We start from the raw sequence: 23941 nt of genomic DNA, 5'->3' as shown, positions 1-23941 counted from the left end.
TGGATAGGCAGCCAGTGCAGTTCTCTCAAACTTTCAGATGCCGAGCTGTATTTGCTTTTATTACAAACCAGTACTTTAGCCGCAGTCGGGAGAAAAGATACTCGGGCATGCACACATACAGCGCATTCCCATAGTCAAGTCTACAAGAAAATAAAGCCTGGCTAATGGACTTTCTACAGTTTAAGTGGGTCCAGGAGAAAAGTCTTTGAGGTAGTTTCAGTATAGCAGTATAGCAAAGCCTTTTCCGCTCATCGTTTGAACTTGATTTTGCATGGTCAGTGCATTATCGATGAGTATGCCCAAACTTTTGCAACTTGCTTGGGTTCTAGGGAGGCTCTTGATGCCTGGGACCACCAGCTGTTTTCCCATATAAAGTGTGCGCCACCGAAAAGCCGAATCTCTGATTTTCCGGCATTTAACTTTAAACAACGTTCCATCATCCAGGTTGCTATTTCAGTGAGACAGTTAAGTAAGTTACTTTTGGTGTCCTCATGCTTGTCTTTTAGGGCAATTAGCAGCTGTGGGTCATCTATGTAGGAGCAAATATCAAAGCCCCATTTCCTGCTAATAACAGCTAAGGAGCAGACAAAGGCATTGAAAAGAGTGGAGCTCAGGGAGGCCTCCTGCGGGACTCCGTATTTGATAGTTTTTGAACTGGACGAAAAGGGGCCCATTTGAATTTTATTTGTTCTATTTTGTAGGAAGGAGGTGAACCACTGAAGAGCTGGTGAATGTATTCCTTTTTCATGAAGGATGCACAGCAGGTGGCCGTGAGATACAGTATCAAAAGCCGCCATTAGGTCCAGAACGATCAGTGCAGCGGCTTTACCTTAGTCCACCAAGGATCTAATGTTGTCTGGCCCGGCGAGTAAGGTGGCTTCTGTATTATTGGCAGCTCTAAATCCTATCTGAGAGTGATCTAGGAGGTCATTAGTTTCTAAAAATTGACCAGTTGTTTATTGACCAATCTCTCCTGTACTTCAGATTGTACGGTAGTTGAGAGATTGGTTGGAAGTTTGCAGGATCACAGATTTCCAACAATAAATTGGAACAAGGGTCAGAGCTATACTAGACCGGCACTACAAATCACTACTCAATGTAGCCTTATAATTCCTAGCTATTTATCTGTGCATGGCGTCTGGGATTTGACCCTTAAACATCCCCGAATTCAGCGATCAAAGATCACTTTTACCAACAGCATACAAAATTACCCAGCACCAGATGATATCAGTACAAAAGTGAACAAATATATTATTTATATTATAGTAACATATACAGTGTCACAGGAATGGCTTCTCAAAAGTAAGCAATTTCAAAGACTTGATTGTAGATTGGTACGTTCTTTATTTTTCAAAATTCATTAAAACATGACATGATTGCTTGTCACCAACGCGTTTCATCCCACCAGGGACTTCTTCAGGGCTGAGTTGTAATCTTGCAACAAAAATTAGTGAGTGTTGATCTTCTAATATTCTTGTGGTGCTCATATAAATAAATATTGTAAGAAACAAAAACAGGAAATAATATTTCAAATAATCGCAAGTTGGTTCCTTATCTCATAAATCGCTGAGTTTGTTGCTGGGTCATTTTGTATGCCATCAGAGATTTCCAAGCCTGCTTTTTTTAACAGTTGAAATACCACTGTTTCCTTCCATATAGCTGGGAATGAAGCTGAAACCAGGGATTTATCGAAGATACGAGCAACATGCGGGCATAAGACCGATACAAGTCATGAGAAGATAAAGTGAGGGCAGGGATCAAGTGGGGATCCTGCTTTAACTTCAATCATGGCTTTTGCAACCTGTTCTTCCGAAAAAGGGTCCAGATTGCTTAAAGAAGCATGTGCTTGGGGATATTATGCTAATGTTTCCCAATCAGAATTGTTAGCAACAGGCTGTCTATTAAAGGAAGCGTAGATTTTGGAGACTTCATTGGTGAAAAAGCTGTTAATTAGCTCGCAATTATCAATTGTAGGAGTCATGATATGGGAAATACAAGTTGGTTTGCAGAGTTCTCTCACTATTTTATATAGTTCTTTAGATGATTTGCAGTTGTCTTCTATTCGTTTTGAATAGTAGTGTTTTCAGCTCTCTTTTGTAGATCTGCCTATCATTACTATCTTTAGATAGTCTCCACTTATGTTACAGAGATTTTCATCTCCTTTTCAGTACTTTCAGTATTAATGAGTACCATTTCTCTGATTGTGTGTGCCTGCTAGAAGTGCATTCTAGTTTAGGGGTGCACTGATCCAGAGCGTTAGCAATCTCTTGGTGCAACCATTCTGCCTCTGTCTGGGCAGATAGTGTTTTGGCGATGCGTGGGTCGTATGAGGAGAAATGGGAAGCAAAAAAGTCATTCTACTCATTAATGTTAGAGGGTCAATACAATTTTTAGAATGACATATATTTCGACTTTGTTACACATTTAAATGTTGTTTGTGTGTTGATGGATTGTTTCATGACACATTGACACTGTGTGGCATTGAGAAGCAAATGGTGCACAGTCTAAATATTGAATCCTAAATATCGACCTACACAAATATCGAGTTGGTAATATCGAAGGGACAGAATATCGAGGTCAAGAATATCTATGGACAGAATATCGACCCTAAGGTAAGTAATATCGATTTTTTTTATATCGATGTAATTAATATCGAAGTTAGTAATATCGATATCAAATATATCGATGTTACTAATCTCGATGATACTAACATCGATATTTATATTATTGTTATGTATTTTATTATGTATTTAATATGTATGTGTTATATGTTTTTTGTTAAGTGTTCTACTGGTTTTAATTTATATGTATACTATTTTTATATGCTAATATTTTTTTTAAGTCAATTTTGTGTTTCAGTACTGGAGCGGGTTGTGGGTTTATAGGGGAATAGGGTGGGATGTAATTTAATTATTCTAAATTAATTATTAATTTTTAGGAAATATAAATTCATTTGAATTATTTTTTGCGTTTACATTCTGTAGCGGGTTGTTGTTTAGAGGGGAATTGGGTGGGAAGTAATTTAATTGTAATTAAGTCATGATTTATTTTTATTTATTGGTATTCATATTCATATTATTGTTAAATAATTATTAATTGGTAATCAATTTTTATAATTGGTAATCATTGTTTATTAATTGGTAATTCATTTTTATTTATTGGTAATTAACTTTTATTGATTTATTAATTGGTAATTATGTTAAGTGTATTATTTTATTATTGGAGTGAGTTGTGCGTTTATAGGGGAATAGTGTTGGAAGTAATTGAAATCTAATTAAGTAATTATTACATTTAATGGTGGGTATTGATAATTAATTTATTGGAAATTAATCATTAATTGGTAAATGTTTTACATTATAATTTTTTGGGATAGGAAAATGAATTTATTGTTGATTAACCATTAATTGGTAATTAAATATTATTAAATATTATGTATTGTTATTTTTTATTAGTATATTAAAAAGTAATTATTAATTGGTAATTATTATTTAATAACTATTATTGTGTGGTATAAAAATTATTTAATTGTTCAATTTGTTTTAGTGTTAATTACTTTTTATTAATTAATATGTTTTTGTTATGACAACTATTTTATTGTTCAATATTTATTATGTGGTAATTATTGTTTATTAATTAATATTTGTTGGTATGTATTATTAATTTATTGTTAATGAATGATTCATTGGTAATTATGTTTTTAAGAAATATAAATGGGTATTTGTAAATAATTTAGAGTGATTTAATAATTAACTCATTAATTAGTTTAAATAAAAAATGTATTTATAAGTATGCTATATTTAACTTCTACGCTATCCAACACTTTCCCTACTGTTGCATTTTCTGGAGTGGGAATAGTAATTTTTACCCCTATGCTATCCAACATTTTCCCTACTGCTACACTTCCTGGAGTGGGAATAGTAATTTTTATCCCTACGCTACCCAACACTTTCCCTACTGTTGCACTCTCTGGAGTGGGAATAGTAATTTTTAGCCCTACGCGAAGTAACACTTTCCCTACTGTTGCAGTCTCTGTGAAGTACTGGGTTTTTCGGAACCTAGCGGTGCCAGGGACACACCCTAAGACTTCGGGTCCTTCCTGTTTAGACAACAGAAACATAGAGTCTTCTAGGTGAAGTCAAAGATCGCGTTTATTGGCTGCAACCAAGTAACAGGCGTCCTAGAAGTACAACACGGTGTATATTCTCAGGAGACTGCTCAATCTTCCAAAGCCAGCCTTCTCTTTTTATACAAAATATTATGCTTCAGGCAAACATTCCTTATTTTACAGTTGACCATTCACATATTTTCAATACAAAGAAAAAGAAGAGTCATAAAGACAAGCCCATATTTCAGTTTGTTCAGCTCACAATCAATTACCCGGCAAGGCCCAGTATTTTCATCAGATATCGACGAAACCCCAATGAAAACGGGCGCCTCCTCCTCGTAAAGCAAGCCATAAAAAAAGAAACAGAGGCAGGTGTGTGTAAGATTAGGAAGGGTTTGTGTGTGGTGAAGGGTTTATGGCATGTTGTGCCTTGATACTATCTCGACCGGCCACTGGGAGAGGAACTGCCCAAACAGGTTTGGCCTTGGGCAGTGGAGTCAGCTTGCCCAGGTCGTGCAGGAGTCAGCGAAGGTGTACGTGTCCTTTTTGGCCTTAGTCACCGGCCTATGTAAAGGGCAATCACAAAATGGCTGCCATTCACAAAATGGAACCCGAGGGTTCTGGGCGAAAAACTCAGAATACAGGGTGATTTTGTCACTCGAATATGACGAAAATGCTTGTGCATAGTCCACTAGTCATTCTCGGCCTGCTGATATCAAATTCATCATGATACGAATATGTTTATGACACAGGTCCAAAATTTTCAGTACCACATCTGGAGTGGGAATAGTAATTTTTACCCCTACGCTATCCAACACTTTCCCTATTCTTGCACTCTCTGGAGTTGGAATAGTAATTTTTACCCTCCAGCTATCCAATGCTTTCCCTACTGTTGCGCTCTCTGGAGTTGGAATAGTAATTTTTACCCTCCCGCTATCCAATGCTTTCCTACTGTTGCACTCTCTGGAGTTGGAAGAGTAATTCTTACCCTCCCGCTATCCAATGCTTTCCCTACTGTTGCACTCTCTGAAGTTGGAATAGTAATTTTTTCCCCTACGCTATCCAATGCTTTCCCTACTGTTGCACTCTCTGGAGTTGGAATAGTAATTTTTACCCCCACGCTATCCAACACTTTCCCTACTGTTCCACTCTCTGGAGTGGGAATAGTAATTTTTAACCCTATGCTATCCAACACTTTCCCTACTGTTGTACTCTCTGGAGTGGGAATAATAATTTTAAGCCCTACGCTATCCAACATCTTCCTTACTGCTGTTTTTTTGGGAGTTGGAATAGTAGTTTTATTCCCTCCGCTATTTAATATATTTTTTTATTATTTTAGCGAATGTAGTATATTATAAATTTAAAAAATATTTAAAGTAAATTTAAATTTTTAAATGTATTACACTTGATTATTTAATTTTTATTTATGTGATAGTTTTATGTGTATAGATGTATTTGTAATTTATAATATTTTTAAATAACTTTTAAGTTTTTAAAATAATTATTAAAACTGATTATTAAGTAAGTATATATATTATATATTATACATATATGTTTAATTAATGTTTTATTATTATATATGTATTACTTATTAATTTTAAACATTATTAAATATTTTTAACTATGTTTATTTTATTTATAAGTATTGTTTAGTTTATTTTACATATTGTTTTTAACAAAACAACCCGATATTTTTAATAACTATATTTTTAATATAGAGTGTCTTTTTTGGTAAAGTCTTGTCATGTGTTTTTGTGTGTTTTGCTGATAATTTGTGTTTTTAGAGTCTCTGTATCTAGGATTTGTATTGGATTAGAAATAGCTTAATTCTTTTTTGGAGTTTATTAGGAGGGGTATTTTAAATAGCGGTAGGATAATGAGAGAAAAATAGAGGAAAGTACATTTTGAAGAGAGGTAGTAGGAGCTTCAAAATGGCTAGTTATGCTCTACCTTCCTTACATGTAGTTTTCAGGGTGTAGAGTGGCTGAAGGGTACCCACTCCAACAGAAACATAGACGTTGGGAGAAGATCCTAACATCTCTTCAGGAGATCTGCAAAACAGACAGAATGGTGTTGCAGGTCCAACACCATTGGGATGATGTTATTTCCAATTAAGCTGACCTGCTGCATCATACTGGCTTGGAGGTTGCTGGTTCAGTCAGTAAGTAAAGATCTCATGATAGCATCTTCTTTTTTAAATCAAAGGGCCCCATTAGGATGGTGGTCGTAAAACCACCCCGACCACCATGGAGGCGGGAAACAACCGCCTGCCGGACCGCGGATAAACTGGCGGTCAAATTAGTAACAACGCCGAAAAAGACCGACCCAGGCGGTAGCGGGCCAACAAAAGCCACCAAACGCGGGCGATGACGTCCAAAAACCGACCACGGCGGTCGGAAACGCAGCGGAAAAGCTACAACCCGCCGCAAGCAAAGCGGAGACACAGCATGGGAAATTAGTATATCCCCGATGGTCCCGCGGTATGAACCGCTGTTTCCGACCGCCGCAGTCGCACACTGCAGTGAATGGGAGAGCCAGCGGGAGAGCTGCAGCATGGCCACCGCAGCGGACGATCCTCACAAAACATGGCGGACGATGCAAAAAACACCACATCAAAGGCAAACATTGCACACAAAAAAGTAGCCATGCCCCCCAAATACACAAAACCCTTCCAAATGAAATAAATAAATGGCAAACAAAAAACATACATTTTCCAGGACAACTCCCACAACACACCTGACAGCAAAACCCCATTATGACACACCCACACATCTGAGTATAAAACCAGCCCCTTTACTGACCACAATCCTTTGCAACACTGCAGAAGAGAAGGGCATACACCAGACCTCACAGGAGAGGCAAGAGAACACAGCACACACACCACCACCACCATCACACCAGCACCAACAATCCCCCAGCCTATAACACACCTCACACAAAAACACCACAGCCATCGCCCACACACCTGCACTCACAAACACTTCAAACACCACACACCATGGCATCACAGAAAATGCCCACATTCACAGAGAGTGAGTTGACAGTCATGGTCAATGAGATAGTCAGAGTGGAACCACAACTGTTTGGTAGCCTGGTCCAGCAGACACTATTAGCCACAAGGACAAAAATATGGGAAAGGATAGTACAAAGGGTCAATGCAGTAGGGACCACCCCGTGATCCAAGAAGGAGATCATGAAGCGGTGGCATGATCTCAAGAGGGTTGTCAAGGAGAGGAGAAGCAAGAACCGGGAGCTGGCTGACAGGACTGGCGGTGGCCCTCCCATTCCACCAAGAACATACACACCATGGGAGGAGAAGGTGCTTGCCATACAGCATCCTGAGAGTCTCACAGGAGTATCCGGGGGAGTGGAGGCTGGTAAGTACAAACAAATGTTAAACAACACATTGATATGTACTGTATTGCACATCCAAAAACACACACCACACCAGACAAATCACATCCATCTGCACCACACACCCAAAAAACCTGTCCCACAGATCCAACAGACACCCACTCCCATGTACCCTAAACATCTTTTGCAATGTAACCATGGGAGCATGAGCACAGTCAGCCTGGATTACCACTCCCACCATGGCCCCTGTCCCACACCCCAGCAGCATGGACAACTGTACCCCAGTTTGGGATGGAGGGAGATTACAATTGGTAATGAGTCGGTGTCTTGCTAGTGTACTGATAGATGTTGGTTCATGACACAAAGGTGCGAGCCCTGGGGGTATCCAACCGACGACGCACCCACTGCCACAAGAGGTGGGACGACATCAGCCGGCTGGCAAAGAACGTGGCAGAGATGACATTGGGGCTGCTACCAGGCACTGGGTATTTGGCACAGTGCAACATGACACCACTGATGGGCTGCATACTGGCAGTGACTCATCCTGAGCTGGATGCACGTCTGAAGGAGCATCGGCAGCAAGGCAGGGGTGAGTATTTGGGGAGGGTGACTTTGGCTGGGAGCGGATGCATGTGTACGGTGTCTGTGGCAGCGGTGGCCCATGTTATGTTCGTGGGGTGGTGCTGTGCTGTGTCATGTGAGTGGCTGCTGGGATGGGTGCCAGTGTCATGCATTAGCCCAAACTGCCCTTACAAGGGTGAGCCTCCCTGCTGTGCTTTCCCATTGCCAGATGTGTTAGGATTTACATGATCATTCAGCATTGGGATAGTGTGGGGAATCTATTAGGGGGTGATCAGCAGTGTCCACTATCTGAGTGTTACTGCATGTATGCCTACTTTGCATGCACCATGGACGGTGAGGCACACACATCTGACAACAATGTGCCCCAGAGTACCACATGGTCTTTGGTATGGCCTACTTGCCAATGTGGACTGTCATGTCCTAATAGGTGTGTGCGTTGTCCCCTCCTGTTCCCTCAAGGTCTGTCAGTGGTAATAAGTGGTGTCCCCACATCATGTCCCTAGGTGTGGGCAGAGCAAGTTGTGTGTCTGGTACACTTCATCCACGGGCAGGGTGTTGTGCTGTGTGGCCTCAACATGGCTCAGTCATGGCAGATGTTCAGGGTTACAGGCACTGTTGTGGTCTATGTAGTGTGTTGCTGCAATGTGATTGCAGAGTGTGGTGGTCACCATGTAGATTTGGGCATTTCCTGTACTGCATTAATTGGTTCGCTTTTTCCTGATGATGACCCTAACACAATCCTGCATCTCTCTCTCATGCAGAATCGACAGTGGACACGGAGGAACAGGAGCCGGAAACCAGTGGTGGCGAGGGTAGCACTACAGCTGCACCGGAGGCCAGTGACACAGAGCCCACCAGCGCATCTGAGGGTGACCGGAGTATGCAGGAGGAATCCGTGCCTAAGACACAAAGTACGAAATCATATGATGCCAGCGGTGATGCATCCATGTTGGCAGGCACAGGGGGACTCTGCATTATTCTCTACCACACCCCGGCCAGTGGCCAGCCTCCTATCCACTTCCTCTGGTGCTGCCCGTGTCCGTGTCAGTAAGAGGGGATGAGTTAGATTCACACAAGGCACTGCTGAGCCTGCACCTGTGCCCCCTGCTGCCCTCAGTGGTGAGTCTGTAGAGCTCCTGCGCCAGCTTTGTATGGGCCATATAGCCCTTCAGTGACCAAGACAAAAAATATAGGCCAGGTGGTTGCCTACATGGAGGGCATACACTCTGACGTGAGTGGGCTACACCGTACAGGCCAGGCTTTGTCGTCCACAGTGACACCTGCCCATCAACAGGCACATACTCCCATTCCTGCTCCAGGGCCTTTGTCCACCCCCCAGTCAGTGGCCACATCGGATGATAGTGACCACGGTTCCCAGTCACGATACAGCACAAGAAGCACCCAGCAGAAACAACGCAAGCGGTCCCGCCCACAGACACCATCCCCACAGAAGAGCAGAGCCAGCCCAGAATGCAAAGACAAGAGCCCGTCAGGGAAGAGCAATGCCGAAAAAGCAAGGAAGCAGGCATCAGGCTCCCATGCCTCAGAGGCTTCACCAGCGAAGGACTCTCCAGGCCCTAAAACTTCATGCAGAGCTAGGTGTGCAGTGTCTAAGCCCACTGAGGAGGTATTGTCTGGCAAGGGTGCACCTAGGAAGGGCTCAGGGCCGCATTCCCCCACCACATCAACTCCAAATCCAATCCCAGTGAAGCAGGTGAAGGAGGGTACTGTAGGGGCTACCCCTGACAAACAGGCAAAGGAGGGCACTGTAGGCGGGACACCTGGCAAACAAGGGAAGGTGGTCCAGAGGCGTAGCCAGACAAAGCGTCATGCAGGATCCAGCACGTCACCAGAGGGAGTGCCAGTGTCTGCACCTGAAGTGGCTCTGTTGGTGTGTGTGCCTGTTGTGTCATCACAAGTTCCCATTAACCCCAGTACAGGAAAGCCATTTTGCATTCCCAAGAAGTGGAAAGGCACCCCTCCAACCTCTCCCACCCACACTGTGTCACAGGTCTGCATGACTCCACCTCTACGTGCCACTACACCACCTGGTCCAAAAAGCCCTCCAGCTTGCCAAGCCATTGATAGCCCTACATCACATGGGCCTCTGTCTCCCCAGTCAAGTGGTCCTGCTTTCTCAGACACACAGCCAGCTCCAAGTCCGCCTGACAGCCACGAGTGAGTGGTAGTCCCCCTCATACACCTGTCTCTCATACAGGTGTGCTAGTACTGCCCATTGTTTACAACCTGGGTGTGTTGCTGGCCTTGGAAGGGTACAGTCAAACACACTCACTGTGTAGCTTCTCATGTCCTGACTGTGCACTTCTCCCTGCCCACTGGTCTTGTCATTCACTGCTGTTCTAGCCTTGCCTGTGCAGCTTCTCATGTCCTAACTGTACACTTCTCCCTGCCCTCTGACCTTGTCATTCACTGCTGTTCTGGCCCTGCCTGTGCAGCTTCTCATGTCCTGACTCTACACGTTGCCATGCCCACTGGCCTTCCTGTTCTGGCCTTGCCTGTGCAGCTTCTCATGTACTTGCTGTGCCACCTGCCATGGACCCTGGCCCAGTTGCTCTGCTGTGTTGGACTCTCCCCTGTGCCATGGACACTGGCCCGTTGCTCTGCTGTGTTGGAGTATCCCCTGTGCCATGAACACTGGCCCCGTTGCTCTGCTGTGTAGGAGTATCCCTTGTGCAGCCTCTCATGTACTTGCTGTGCTACTTGCCATGTGCACTGGCCCTGTTGCTCTGCTGTGTTGAACTCTCCCCTGTGCCATGAACACTGGCCCCGTTGCTCTGCTGTGTTGGAGTATCCCCTATGCAGCCTCTCATGTACTTGCTGTGCCACCTGCCATGGACACTGGCCCTGTTGCTCTGCTGTGTTGGACTCTCCCCTGTGCCATGGACACTGGCCCCGTTGCTCTGCTGTGTTGGAGTATCCCCTATGCAGCCTCTCATGTACTTGCTGTGCCACCTGCCATGGACACTGGCCCTGTTGCTCTTCTGTGTTGGACTCTCCCCTGTGCCATGAACACTGGCCCTGATCCTCTGCTGTGTTGGAGTATCCCCTGTGCAGCCTCTCATGTAATTGCTGTGCCACCTGCCATGGACACTGGCCTTCCTGTTTGGAGTTTGCCTGTGCAGATTATCTTGCATATGATCAGCATTTTGTGCCTTGCTTGTTTCTACTGTTGTTTTACTGTCACATCTGTGCAATATGTGAATAAAGACAGTTACTTCTGTTGTCTGTTTTGTCAGTGTCCTTGCTGATTAAGGTTATTTTGGTGTGTGCATTTGGTTGCCTGTGCGCCATGCTCTATGTGTCACTTCAACCTTGCCAAGATCTTTGCCCGCATCACATTTTTAAACAGGGGTGACAGGGTCTTCAGGCCATTCAGACACTGATACTGGTGTTATCTGTGATGGCTCTTTAACCTGTAATGCAGTTCTATTTTTAGTGGTTTGCTATTGTTGTGTATATTGTTCACATGTCAGGTTGGGGTACACTGCCAGCACAGGGTGTGATGCTGTGCACAGGTTTGCATGCAGGCTGGGCACTGTCATGATGTATGTATGTTATTCCTTTTATGTGTGCCCAGCTGTGTATGTGTATGGTCATCCTGTGTTGGCCCTTAGTACTGGTCCCATGGCCTACATGAGATGTGTGCTCTTGGGTAGTCAATAGGTGTGCAGTGTGAAGGGTGTGACTTTGTAGTGTGTGTGGATGTGTGTGTGCCCCTGGATTGTGAAAGACACACATGTGTCACCCAGGAGTTGTGTGCCTGTTTTTTGAATTGTTGCGCCCTGTGGATATGGTTGTATGCACATGTGTGAGTTGTCTGTTGTGCACTGTGCAGTGTGTTGGTGTGTCCATGCTGTTCTGTCTGACTCCTCCTTGTTGTTTTGGTCACTTATGAATGTGCAAAGTGTGTGATTTGCACATCAGTGTTGTGTTTGTTTGATCATCAATGTGTCTTGAGTGTGTTTGTGTAGACTGTGTGGCCCTGCTGCTCTACACTACCATTGTGGTTGTGTTTCTCATGCATTGCATGCACATGGTGCCTTTTCTCCTCCTGTATGGCATGGTGTGTGTGGTGTGATCCCATCCCCTATGTGTGCCACTTATGCCTACCCATTGTGGGTCTGCACTCCCTCCATTTGTGTATGGTACACCCCTTCCATGTCTACTACTGACAATCATCTAGGTAACTTTTCATTTTAATGTTCTTCCTTTTAAAACATTTAGAAACATCATTTTGTTCTCACACTCCAATACTGAGTTGACAAGGGATTTTATTAAAGAATTAAATACCTCAGTGCTCAGTTCTTCACCTCTGTGCCCTAGGTCATAAATCTGACTCCAGCACTGCTAATTATCAGTAAGCCTGGGTGGAGTTCCCAGAGTTCCGCTATGCGTAACTCTGCGACATGCATAAAAAACTCCACTGCGCGGAGCTCCACAAGCAGCGGAGTGCGTTAGATAAATGCAGTTCACAGTGATTTTCAGTACTAGGTGTTTGTCCGCACTGTGCAATCATCGCGAATGGCACTATTCACAGCCCAAGTGGGCATTGCTTACTTTCGGTCGCTCTAGTAGATTTTTTACTCGAGCAGCAGCTTTCTCAACACATACAGACTCTTTCGCAATGCGAGCTGTCGCAAGCATATGCGAGCACTCGCAATGAGAAATCCGACCGCCCACTTTAAGAAATTTCGCTGGAAGGTTGATTTCTCATTCTCGCGCTCGGCAACTTGATGATTGCGAGCAAGGAAAAATCTCGCCGGGAGGTGGATTTTCCTCACATGCGCTTGCCAACTTGACGAGTGCAAACGAGGGAAAAAACGCAGCTACGCGTAACCACCAGTATCACCACATGATCAGGTAATAGCTATGACGATAAAAAGGCAGGTCGTAATAGGATGAAACCCCAGGATTTTAAAAGCGGTATTAAATACTTTTTACATAAAAATTCATAACACTTACTAAATAAAACCAAATGTGTGAAGGTTTGGGAGTAGCAATTGTCACAAGTACAAGTTAAAAGTGCATAGGGATCATACTGACCCTGGGGGACACAAATCATTGTACGGATAGAGCCCAAACAACATTTTGTAAGCAGTAATCTGTCCCAAGGATGTCTAACAGCTGTGACGTACGGTTCGATACCCGCTACAGTTTTCAAGAGCAAAAAGGATCTATTAGTGTGTTTCTCCAGGGCCCTGGCTTTCCTCTCACCCTTCACGTGATTTAAAAAACGTTCCTTGAGGAGGCTTCAATATCTTTTTTTAAGAAACTGTGGCCTATTAAAAAGGTCCATACAATGAAGGTGACAGTTTTGATATAATTTAACCACAGCATCGGCCATATATACACTTGAGCCAATCCTCAATCACGCTCTTAAGATTCAATCTCTCATCACATTATACTGAGATCAAAAGTAACAAAGTAACTTGATCCTCCACATAGTCCAATTCCAATTCTTCGTGAATGGAAAAGGATGCACTATTTACGCCCAAGCCCAATAATTTCTGAGAAAATCAGTCCTCTTCCAGCTCGATCACCTTACATTTATGATACCCCCAAATTGCCGCACCGTAAGTCATTTCATTCTATAAAATTGCAGTAGGGACAGAATAGGTTTACTGTCTATCGACAAGGACAATTTAAACAGAACGCTACATGCTTGCCTACATTTGGAGCATCAGTTACATATGCAGGTAAGCCAATTGTTCTGGTAGTCAAAGGCACCCCCTTGATATCAGTAGGTCTAGTTTTTGCAGTCGTCCTCCCACAAACCATATAGGGAGTCTTGGAAATGTTTGTGTCCAGGTCCAAATCATCCATAAAATCAACAAAGAGATCAGCCAATAGCTTTAGCCCATTAGCCATTCTAGCCATCAATACTGCATCATCAGCATAGAGCAGGGAGGGCACACTAACAGACCTTATCTGGGGCAGGTCAACCCCTTTGTCTATCAGACAGATATTCTAACTATTTATATATAACAAAAATAAAATTGGCGGCATCACACAATCCTGCCTTACCCCTGCGGGAGACTAAATGCTTGGGTACACTCCCCCGCCATACCATATCTGACACAACATTGACGTCCATATGTGGGGCTCAAAGAGAATTAACCGGGTGGGAAGATAGTCCTAATACTTCCAGGTTGTCCCAAAGCTTTGACCTGTTTACCCGTTCAAAGGCCCTACAGAGCTCTATGAATGCAAGAAAAAGGGACCCCTGTTTCACCACTACATATTTACCTATCAAGAAGTTGAGGTTTATATGTTGATATAGTGTGCCCATCCCTTCTTAGAATCCATATTGTACAGGGCAAATAATAACATTAGCTTGGGTGCAGGCTTCTACATGCTTTAGGACTATATAACCTACCACCTTCATGACTGAGTTTAACAGAGAGATTGGTCTATCACAGGTGGGATCCTGCCTCTTCCCCTTTTTAAAGACTGGGACTATGTTTGCAGATTTCTAAGACAGGGGGTAAACCTATCTGGGCCACAGCATTAAATACTTTAGCCAAAACAGGGGCCCAGCGATGAGGTTCTGCCTTGTATAAATCCATAGGTATCCCATCTGGGCCAGGCGCTTTGTTTGAGGTGCTGCCGATAATAGCTGCATTAACCTCCTCGATATGAAACCTGATCTTGAGTGGGTACAAGCCACCCTCTTTTTCCGTAGCTATGAGCACAACCGTATATATCTTATGATAGTGAGCAACCCTTTTTGCTGGGGAGATGGAAGAACCAATATTATCCTGAACGGCCATATTGGGCTGCCTTCCATTGACTACTGCCCAAACCACATAATCTCCCTAGTTCCCAAGAGGCCTCCTTGAGCTCAACTTTCCGCTTCCCGTAAGCTAATTTATTTGCCTTTCTTGCTTCCTTGATGGTATCCTGCTTGAGAGGTCTGGAATTCAGAGCCTCAAGCAGGTACTTGGTGGCCTGCCTGAATGCTTTTTCAAAATAGCCCAATTTTGACCCCCTATGTTTGCTCGACATATCCCTCATAATGTTATTAGTAGAGCTATTTAATTTGTCAAAAGCTTCCAAAATTGTGGCAGGTTATGTTTCAAGAGCTAATAGGGGCTCCATAATGATACCTAAGTTTGAACTAATTACAGACTTAGACAGAGTTGGGATTGGGAGATTGCGCGACTTCACCCTAAATCCTCTATCTTTCACAATTAAACAAGTCTGCCCTGGATCGGAGTTTGCACCCAAAGTGGCGTTTACTTCTAGTCTAATTTCTATGGGATCATGGTAGCTAAAACAGGTTTTGTGTACCATCCCAGGGCTGACATAGTCATCAAGCGACCTTGATGTGAAAACATAGTCAATAATAGTCCCTTACCCCATCTCACAAAAGTGGGTAATTCCCTGGACGAGCCGGGCCCCCTAGCCATACCATTTCATAAACAGGCCTGACCAAGTGCATTCAGTAGCTTACATCCCCTCTGATCAGAGAATTTTTAGCCACAAAGAGGTTACAATCATTTGGATTAACTCCTAATTTAGCATTAAAATCTCCACCTATTATGATGTTAAAAGATTTGAAATAGGCATATGATCTAGCCTCTAGAATAGTTACTACTTCAAAAAGAGCCTCAATTTGACACCCAAGATCACTGATAGAGTTCTAAAAATTTACCTGGAAAAAATGGAAATCTTTATAGACAATCACCCATAAAATCTGTATCTGATTGTGACTCAGGGAAACTGGTAAGACCCTTACATGCTTGGAAAGATGAACCAGGGTGGTTTGTCCACCTCGCGATCTAGGACCAGGAGAGGTGGGTTGCTGCCACGTTAAAGCTTTCATAGACATCCCAGCCAACCGGCTCTTGGACCCAGGTTTCCTGGAGCATAATAATGTCAAATTGAATGACACAATAAAGCCATTCTGGGTCCACCATCCTATCCCTTATGCCAGCAATATTCCAGCTAAGGACTTTCAGCGAAAGACCCAACCAGCTAACAGGTGTAGTCTCAATGGGCAATTTACTAATAATGTGCTCAGGCGAGCTAAGAGGCCTATAGTTGGGACCACAGGGGGGAACTTGTTTACTTAGTGATGCATAAATGTGAGATAGGTAGATGATTTGTAAGATTTTAATTGCATGTTGCCAAATGTGATTAGTATCCTTAATACAAGGGAAAGGGCAAATGTAATTTTATAACGATGTGTACATGCATAAATTATTGGACATGTTCTAGTTTTACATACTATCCACCCTGGCTTAAGGGTTGCTTAAATACTAATTAGAGGATACTTTACATTGTAATAAAAGGACACTGTTGTAATGGAAGGAAGTCCAATGGCCTTTTCGGCCTTATTCTCCCTTTGTTGGCTTTTTGTCTGTTTGCCTCTGTCTTCTTGCCTTTACTTCCGCTGCTGCTGCCCCTGTGTCACCCCCAGCATGTTCCCGCTCCCAGCTGGTCCCCTGACCCCTAGTTAATGGCGGCTGCTGTGTGGCCTCAAGCAGTGGGTGCGTCAAAGGCAAGCTCATCTTTGCCTGTGCAAGTCCGTGACCCATGCACGATCAGCACAATGGACCTTGGTCCCCGGACCCCCCGCCGCTATGACCCCAGCACTCTCCACGCTCTCAACCCTGAACATGACAACAACTGCCAGCCCTCGACACTGAGCAACTCTCAAGGCCCATTCTACTGTTGACAATGCCACTGCACTTTCACCCACCCCAGGCCCTGACAGCCACCCCCAACCCACCGTACGCCGCCCCTGATCTGCATCCTCCTCAACATGACCTCCCAGCAGAGACATGACGTAGAACTCTGGGACCTCCTCAACACCCACTTGCCCGACGTCGCCTTCCTCACAGAGACCCGGACCAATGCCAGCTCTGCACCCGACATCACATATGCCATCCCTGACTGATACAAGATCCTGATCAAAGACCACCCCAACCACCCCGTAGGATGCCTTGCCATCATCCACATAAGCTCCCTCCGACTAACAACCACCAACTCAGACGACGCTCCATCCCTCATGGAACACATCCACTTCCAAATCCAGCCCAATCCCAGAATGAGGCTCTGCGGAACACTCGTCTACAGACTGCCCAGACCCTGCTCCCCAATGCCATTGCAGACTACCACACTCCCTACGCCCTTGCCTCCTTTGGATGACATACTGCTCGGAGACCTGAACTACCACCTAGACAACCCTAGGGATCCCAATAACGCCGCCCTCCTAGAGAACCTCACCAACATTGGACTGAAGCAACTTGTCTCCACCCTTACTCACATGGTAGGACATACTCTTGGCCCCATCTTCGCTGAAGAAAACAACATTCGCTTCAATCACACCACGGAACTGGAACAAAATCACCAAAGAACACCTTACCTCCTCCCTCAGATGCACTCCCACCTACCATGACAGATGCCAACACAGCAGCAAATAACCTCCCCCCTCCATCAGATAACACAACGCAAAAGACGCCTGGTTTACCACGGACCTCTTAGAATCTAAACATTCTTGCCAACGACTGGAGAAAACATGTCAAAACAACCAAATCCTGGAAGCACACTCTGCCTACAAGTCTGCAACCACGGCACACCATCAACTTATCAAATCAACTAAGAGAAACTTATTCCAAGACAGAATTCTCTCCAACTCCCACAACTCCAAGGAACTCTTCGCCATCATACAAGAATTCACCAGACCCAACAGAAAAACTACTGACGTCCCTCCCTCCCAAGACCACTGCAACAAACTCAGCTTCTTCTTCCACCCCTATGATCAAAACGCTCTACGACAACTTCGACAACCAAGACCATGGTACCGAGCCAACACCCCCCACGAGCAATGCCACCCAACCGCCCTCCTCACCTGGACCCTTCTCACTACAGAAGACACTGCAAAGACTATGAAAAGCATCCACTCCAGAGCACCCACTGACCCCTGCCCGCCATTCATCTTCTGCAGGGCCGCAATCGCACCCGAACTACAACAAACGATCAACTGCTCCTTCAAGATTGCCACATTCCTTGACAACTGGAAACCCACCAAAGTCAAACCTCTCCTAAAGAAGCCCTCCGCAGACCCTACAGTCCTCAAGAACATCAGATCCATCTCTCTTCTCCCCTTCGCCACCAAAGTCATTGAGAAAGTCGTTGATACCCAGCTAGCGCACACCTCTCGATCCGGATTCCACAGCAGCCACAGCACTGAGACCACCCAATTGCTACCACCAACGTCATCCGCTCCCTCCTCAACCAAGGTCACACAGCAGCCCTCCTCCTCTTAGACCCCTCAGCAGCCTTCAACACTGTCTCCTACCGCACACTAGCAGCTAGACTCCACAACGCTGGCATCCAGGGAACTGATTTGATCTTTCCTCTCAGGCAGAATACGAAGAATAAGATTCCTGCCCTTCCTCTCTGAACCTACAGAGATCAGATGCGGAGTACCCCAAGGATCCTCCTTCAGCCCCACGCTCTTCAAACTCTACATGGCCCCCCATGCAACCATCATAAGAAAACACAGACTCAACATAGTCTCATACGCCGACAACACTGAGCTCATCCTCCCCCTCACCAAGGAACCCGACATCACCAAGCATAGTTTCCAAGAAGGGATGAAGGACGTCGCAACCTGCAAGAGCAGCAGCTGCCTGGAGCTCAGCTCAGAGAAAACAGAAGTCCTCACCCTCAGCTCCACCCCATACACATGGGAAAACAACCAGTGGCCCCCTGCTCTCGGAAACCCACCCACCCCTAGGGACCATGCTCACGACCTTGGCATCATACCCAACTCTTCACTCACCATGAACCGCCAGATCAACGCCTTGTCCTCCACATGCTTCAACACCATCTGCATACTCCTCAAGACCTTCAAATGGATCCCCGCGACCCCAGGAAGACTGTCACCCATGCACTCATCACTAGCAGACTGGACTACGGAAACGCGTTCTATGCTGGAACCAACAAAACTCTCCTCCACAAACTCCAAACCATCCAGAGTGCCACAGCCAGACTCGCCCTCGACATCCCAAGACATGACCACATCACCCAAAACCTCTGCGACCTCCACTGGCTCCCTGTAGACCTCCAAAGCCCTCCACAACACCGGACCCCAATACCTCAATGAAAGAATCTCCTTCCACTCTCCCAAGAAAAACCTCCGCTCTGCCAACCTAGTCCTGGACACTGTCCCTCACATCCTGGCAACTCCTTCTCCTACACCATGACCAAGACCTTGAACAAACTCCCCCTCCGCTTAAGATGAAGCCCGACACTGCACCTATTCAGGTCTCAAGACCTGACTCTTTGGATGACCTTCGAGCTGCTTGAACCCCTCCTCCCCATGCACCTTGAGACCCTCATCAATCAATCAGGGGGTTTATAAAGCGTGCTACTCAACTGTGAGGGTCTCAAGGCACTGAGAGGGCCAGTTTGCACCTGCGGATCAGCCGAAGAGCCAGGTCTTGAGGTCCCTCCTGAATGTGTGCAGGTTTGGGGAGCCTCTGCTGTTCACAGGGAGCTTGTTTCAGGTCTTGGCTGCGATGCGGGAGAAAGCCCTCCCGCCTGTTCTATTACAGCGATGCGGGGGACCTCTGCCAGGGCAAGGTCGGCAGAGCAGAGGTTCCTCTTTGGGTACGTGGAAGGAAATTCTCTCGTTGAGATATGGGTGAGTAGCAAGCTTCAAATACCTGAATAATTAATGGAATTGCCATAGAGTAGGTTGTAGAAGAAGGTTTAATAAGACTTAGTTTAGGGTTATTATGATTGTAAGTTTCAGGTAAATAGCGGGTGAGTACATAGCAGATAGTGGATAGCCCCACCAGGAGAAACCTCCTCGCTGCTCAGCCCACACACTCACCACCTCACCAGACACTCAAGTATTCCATTACCTCACCAAGCACTCTAGCCTTCCACTACATCACCAAGCACTCCAGCATTCATCCTGGCTGAGCTGCAGGGAAAGTGTTACTAAGGAAAGGGTGCATAGCAGCGACTCAAGTCACAACACATCTCCTTTCCTTAGGGAAACGTTTGACACAAATTATGCAAAAGTACAAATGCAATACATAACATCCAAACTCATAAGTATAAGAAATGAAAGTACAGATTGAACTATTGAATTGCTAATTCAAAGGACTGGAGGTGGAAGACAATGATCAATATTCCTAAAACATAAAATAAATTAACTGCTTCGCTGCGGCGCGAATTCCGCCGCTGTGCTGGGATATTCCAATCCTGGGCGGGGCTCGTACGGCCCCCGGCCGTCGTGCGCATACGCCCACCGTGACTCATGACGGCCGGGGGGCGTCATGAGCATGGAAGAGGTTAAAATCACACCCATCCACTTCTCTTAGGGAATCTATTGACATTAATGATATATTTACACACAAAGCACACACATACTGTACTGCCTGATGGGACCAAAAGTCTCATGCAAAGCACTTCAGGGTACACAACCCTGCAATGCACACACACACTGTATGCCTGGTGGGGCCAAAAGTCTCAGGCAATGCACTACAGGGTACATGACCCTACAACGCATGACTATGGTATACAACCGTACAACTCAGTACCAGGGTACACAACCCTACAATGCACACAACTATTTTGCACACATGACAGGACCGTATGTCTCCGGCAAAGCATGGTGGGGTAGACAACCCCATGCCAGAGTACACAACTCTACAATCATTCAGTATAACACATGCAACAAACCTTAAAAGACAGGGGCCAAAAACCCACACAAGCATGATACACGTAGGCAGAAAATTAATGATCGCATCCAAAAAGAACCACTCAGCATGCAATACCAGCTTACAGTATATGTAGGAAGTTCAGACCCACATTAACATCCACTTAAGCATCCATTGGGGGAAAAATATGGCAGGCTGAACCCGTGCTGAGGTGTACGCGATGAGACTGCTCCCGCTATGCTTCCGGCTTCTTTCTGCGATCTACGCTCGGTGCTCACCGTGTGATCTTGTCATCCCTGTAGATGTTGATTGTGTGCAGGGGTGATCTGGGGGGGCCAGGTTGCGGGTGGTGATGACCTCGCAGGCAGTGGCTAGCAGTCAGTCTGGAGCGGGGCCAAATATCGCTGGCCCAGCCCCGATGGCTGTTTTCCTTCACTCACTATTGTGTCTGCTTTTGTGGCATCTGCAGCGCTTATAGCGTTGACACCTGCAGTCTATTGGTGGAGTGAAAGCAGGGCAGCCTGGAGTTTGGCATGGACCACCCACGAGTGAAAGCCCAGCGAGGTGGAAAAGGGGGTCGTAGTTCATGAGACCCCACAATGGTTGAGTCTCAACAGAGAATGCCTGGTATGGATGAAGGAGAGTTAAAGAACCAGTCAAAATCAAAGCTTACTACTTTAAGGGTTGGTCGCCCTATTCTGAAAGTGCATTGTGTAATCGACTGCAGGCTGGCAGCCCTGGAACCACATAGTCCCTGTTGGTGTATGTTTTGATGATTGCAGTGGCAGAGGGTAAGACAGCAGCAGGCTCTGACTTTCACTGCAGCTCACAGCAAATTTGATCTGACCTCCAGTAAGGTAAACGGCTGGTCCTGAGATATTGTGGGGTCCCCTTGAGGTCGAACCACCCGGAATTCCTCACAAGAGGGGGAGACTGTTGGGGAAAAAAGGGACCATGGATAAATTGCAGGCTAAATCTGGGAGAGTTCGCTAAGGTGGATGGAAACCTCAGTTGGCTGATCCTAGCTCCCCAAGATCTGCTCGAAGGGCTAGGGAGAGCCCCTTAAGGAAGTGGGTTACCTCTAAAGGAGAGGTAAAGTCCCTGATCTCAATGCTGACTTAGGGTGTTTGCCCCCCTCATCTTACATATTGCTTGCAGGGGGCGTAGCACAATCTGGAATGGATACTACCTTTAGTACCAATGTGACCGATGTTCCCCTAGAGTCCTCAAGCTGCTCATCATATCAAGATACATCCCCTGTCAATTCTGAACCCACAGAGTAGGGTGGACTAATGGAGACAATTGAGCCTTCTTTGTCATCCATTGTGTGGCTTTTACAGATTCAAAGAACTGAGTACCTTGAAAACTATGCTCAGGTCAAAGAAGACAATAAAAACATGCAGCATGCTCTCATGGAAGCCACCAGAAAGATGGCCAGCTTAGCAGCAGTAGTAAAGGAGCTCCAGGAACGAGTTGCAGGGGTTGAGGAGGTCGGCACAGCTACTACCAATGAAATCACAGAGCATGGACACCAACTAGAGTATGTCTTACATAAAGTTGAGGATCTTGAGAACAGACAACGTCAGAATAATCTTAGGTTATTTGGAATACCGGAAGGTAAAGAAGGCAACAACACTTGAGCCTTTGTGGTCAGCCTACTACAGAAAGCACTCCCGGATTTGGCAGACTGGGATATGGACTCCCAGGTACAGGGAGCACACAGGCTACCATTGAACTCTAAGCAAGCAATGAACTCCAGGCATCCTCATCCTCACCCCATACTTATTTATGTTGGGTATTTTCATTGTCGCAGGTGATCTATCTTAAAGCTCATCAAACAGCTTCATTGTCAGCTGATTCTTTCTCTTTCTTTGCTTGATCGGATCTTTGTAAAACGTCAAAGGATAAGTGCTGGAAGTTGAGCCAGCTGATAGATCCATTTAAAGCTATCGGGTGCAGGTATTCTTGCAGGAGCCAGCGTGATTGAAGGGCATCAAGAATGGGCGGTCACAGATATTTCTTACTGAACAGAAAGCCTCACTAGCTGTCACTCAATGGAGACAAGAGACTTCACTGTCTTCTAGTTAAATCTTATGTTGTATTTTAAGTTAATGCAAGAAGGAGAGGTATGATTGGAGGGGTTGCACTATTAGGTAAAGGGGGACTGGATTATGTTTTGAGTGGTACGGAGTGTGGGGGGTGGGAGGTGGCTAAGAGGGCATGGGGGCACTCTATACAGTGCTTAGTGCTCCTTGTGTGCTATCAAACCAGTCAACAGCATTAGGGGGTGGGTGATTTCCGCCTGTAGGTTGGGTTGGGTTAGGAGGGTTTCAGGGTTGGAGGAGGGTTGCTGGGTCAATAAATTGGTTTGTGTCACAGTGAAGAGAAGTAAGGTGTGGGGTAGCTATAGGGGCCAGAATAACTTGAAATTGTTTCTAATATTGAGTGTTAGGAGAGAGTAGCTTGGTAGTTTGAGATGGTGGCAAGGTAGTTTTAACGGATACGTTTGGCCAGTTAATGACAAGTATTAAATTACTGTGTTGGAATGTGGCAGGCTTAAATCAGATACGGAAGCAACAGATGGAATGGGGGAGTTAGCCGCATATTAGCCACAAATTGCCGGGGTTACTGAAACACATCTGGCATTCAAGGGCCGACAAGTATTGAAGCAACTGGGGTATGAATTACTCACATGTACAACTCAAACTGTAACGATATAGGGGTTGCCATTATGAAAGCTAGAAAACATGTGGCTAGGACACTGCGAACCTCCACTAATAGCATGTGTAGATGGGCTATAGTACCGTTGGATATCGATGGGAAGATCTAAACTATATGTGTAGTATACGACCGTAATTCTGACAATCCAGCAGTTTTTGATTACTTAAACCTGGAATTGCTGGAATGGGGGGGAAGCTGATCATAATGGGGGATTTTAATTGTGTGATGGATTACAGAATAGAGACTACAGAATAGAGACTACTAATTGGCAAGTCAGCATCCGAATGCCTAAAACACGTGCATCTATCATGGAATTAATTAGACTTCACTGTCTTGTAGATGCGTGGAGAGTCCGGTTATACCTATTTCTCTGCACCTCATAGACAATACTCCCGGATCGATTTGATATTGGTCCAGGGGCAACTTCTGGAAGGGGCATTAACTGAGATCTGTCCTAAAATCATTTACATTTCCC

This window comes from Lissotriton helveticus, chromosome 6, assembly GCF_964261635.1.
Source record: "Lissotriton helveticus chromosome 6, aLisHel1.1, whole genome shotgun sequence".
Classification (NCBI taxonomy): Eukaryota; Metazoa; Chordata; class Amphibia; order Caudata; family Salamandridae; genus Lissotriton; species Lissotriton helveticus.
This window is presented reverse-complemented; position numbering follows the sequence as displayed.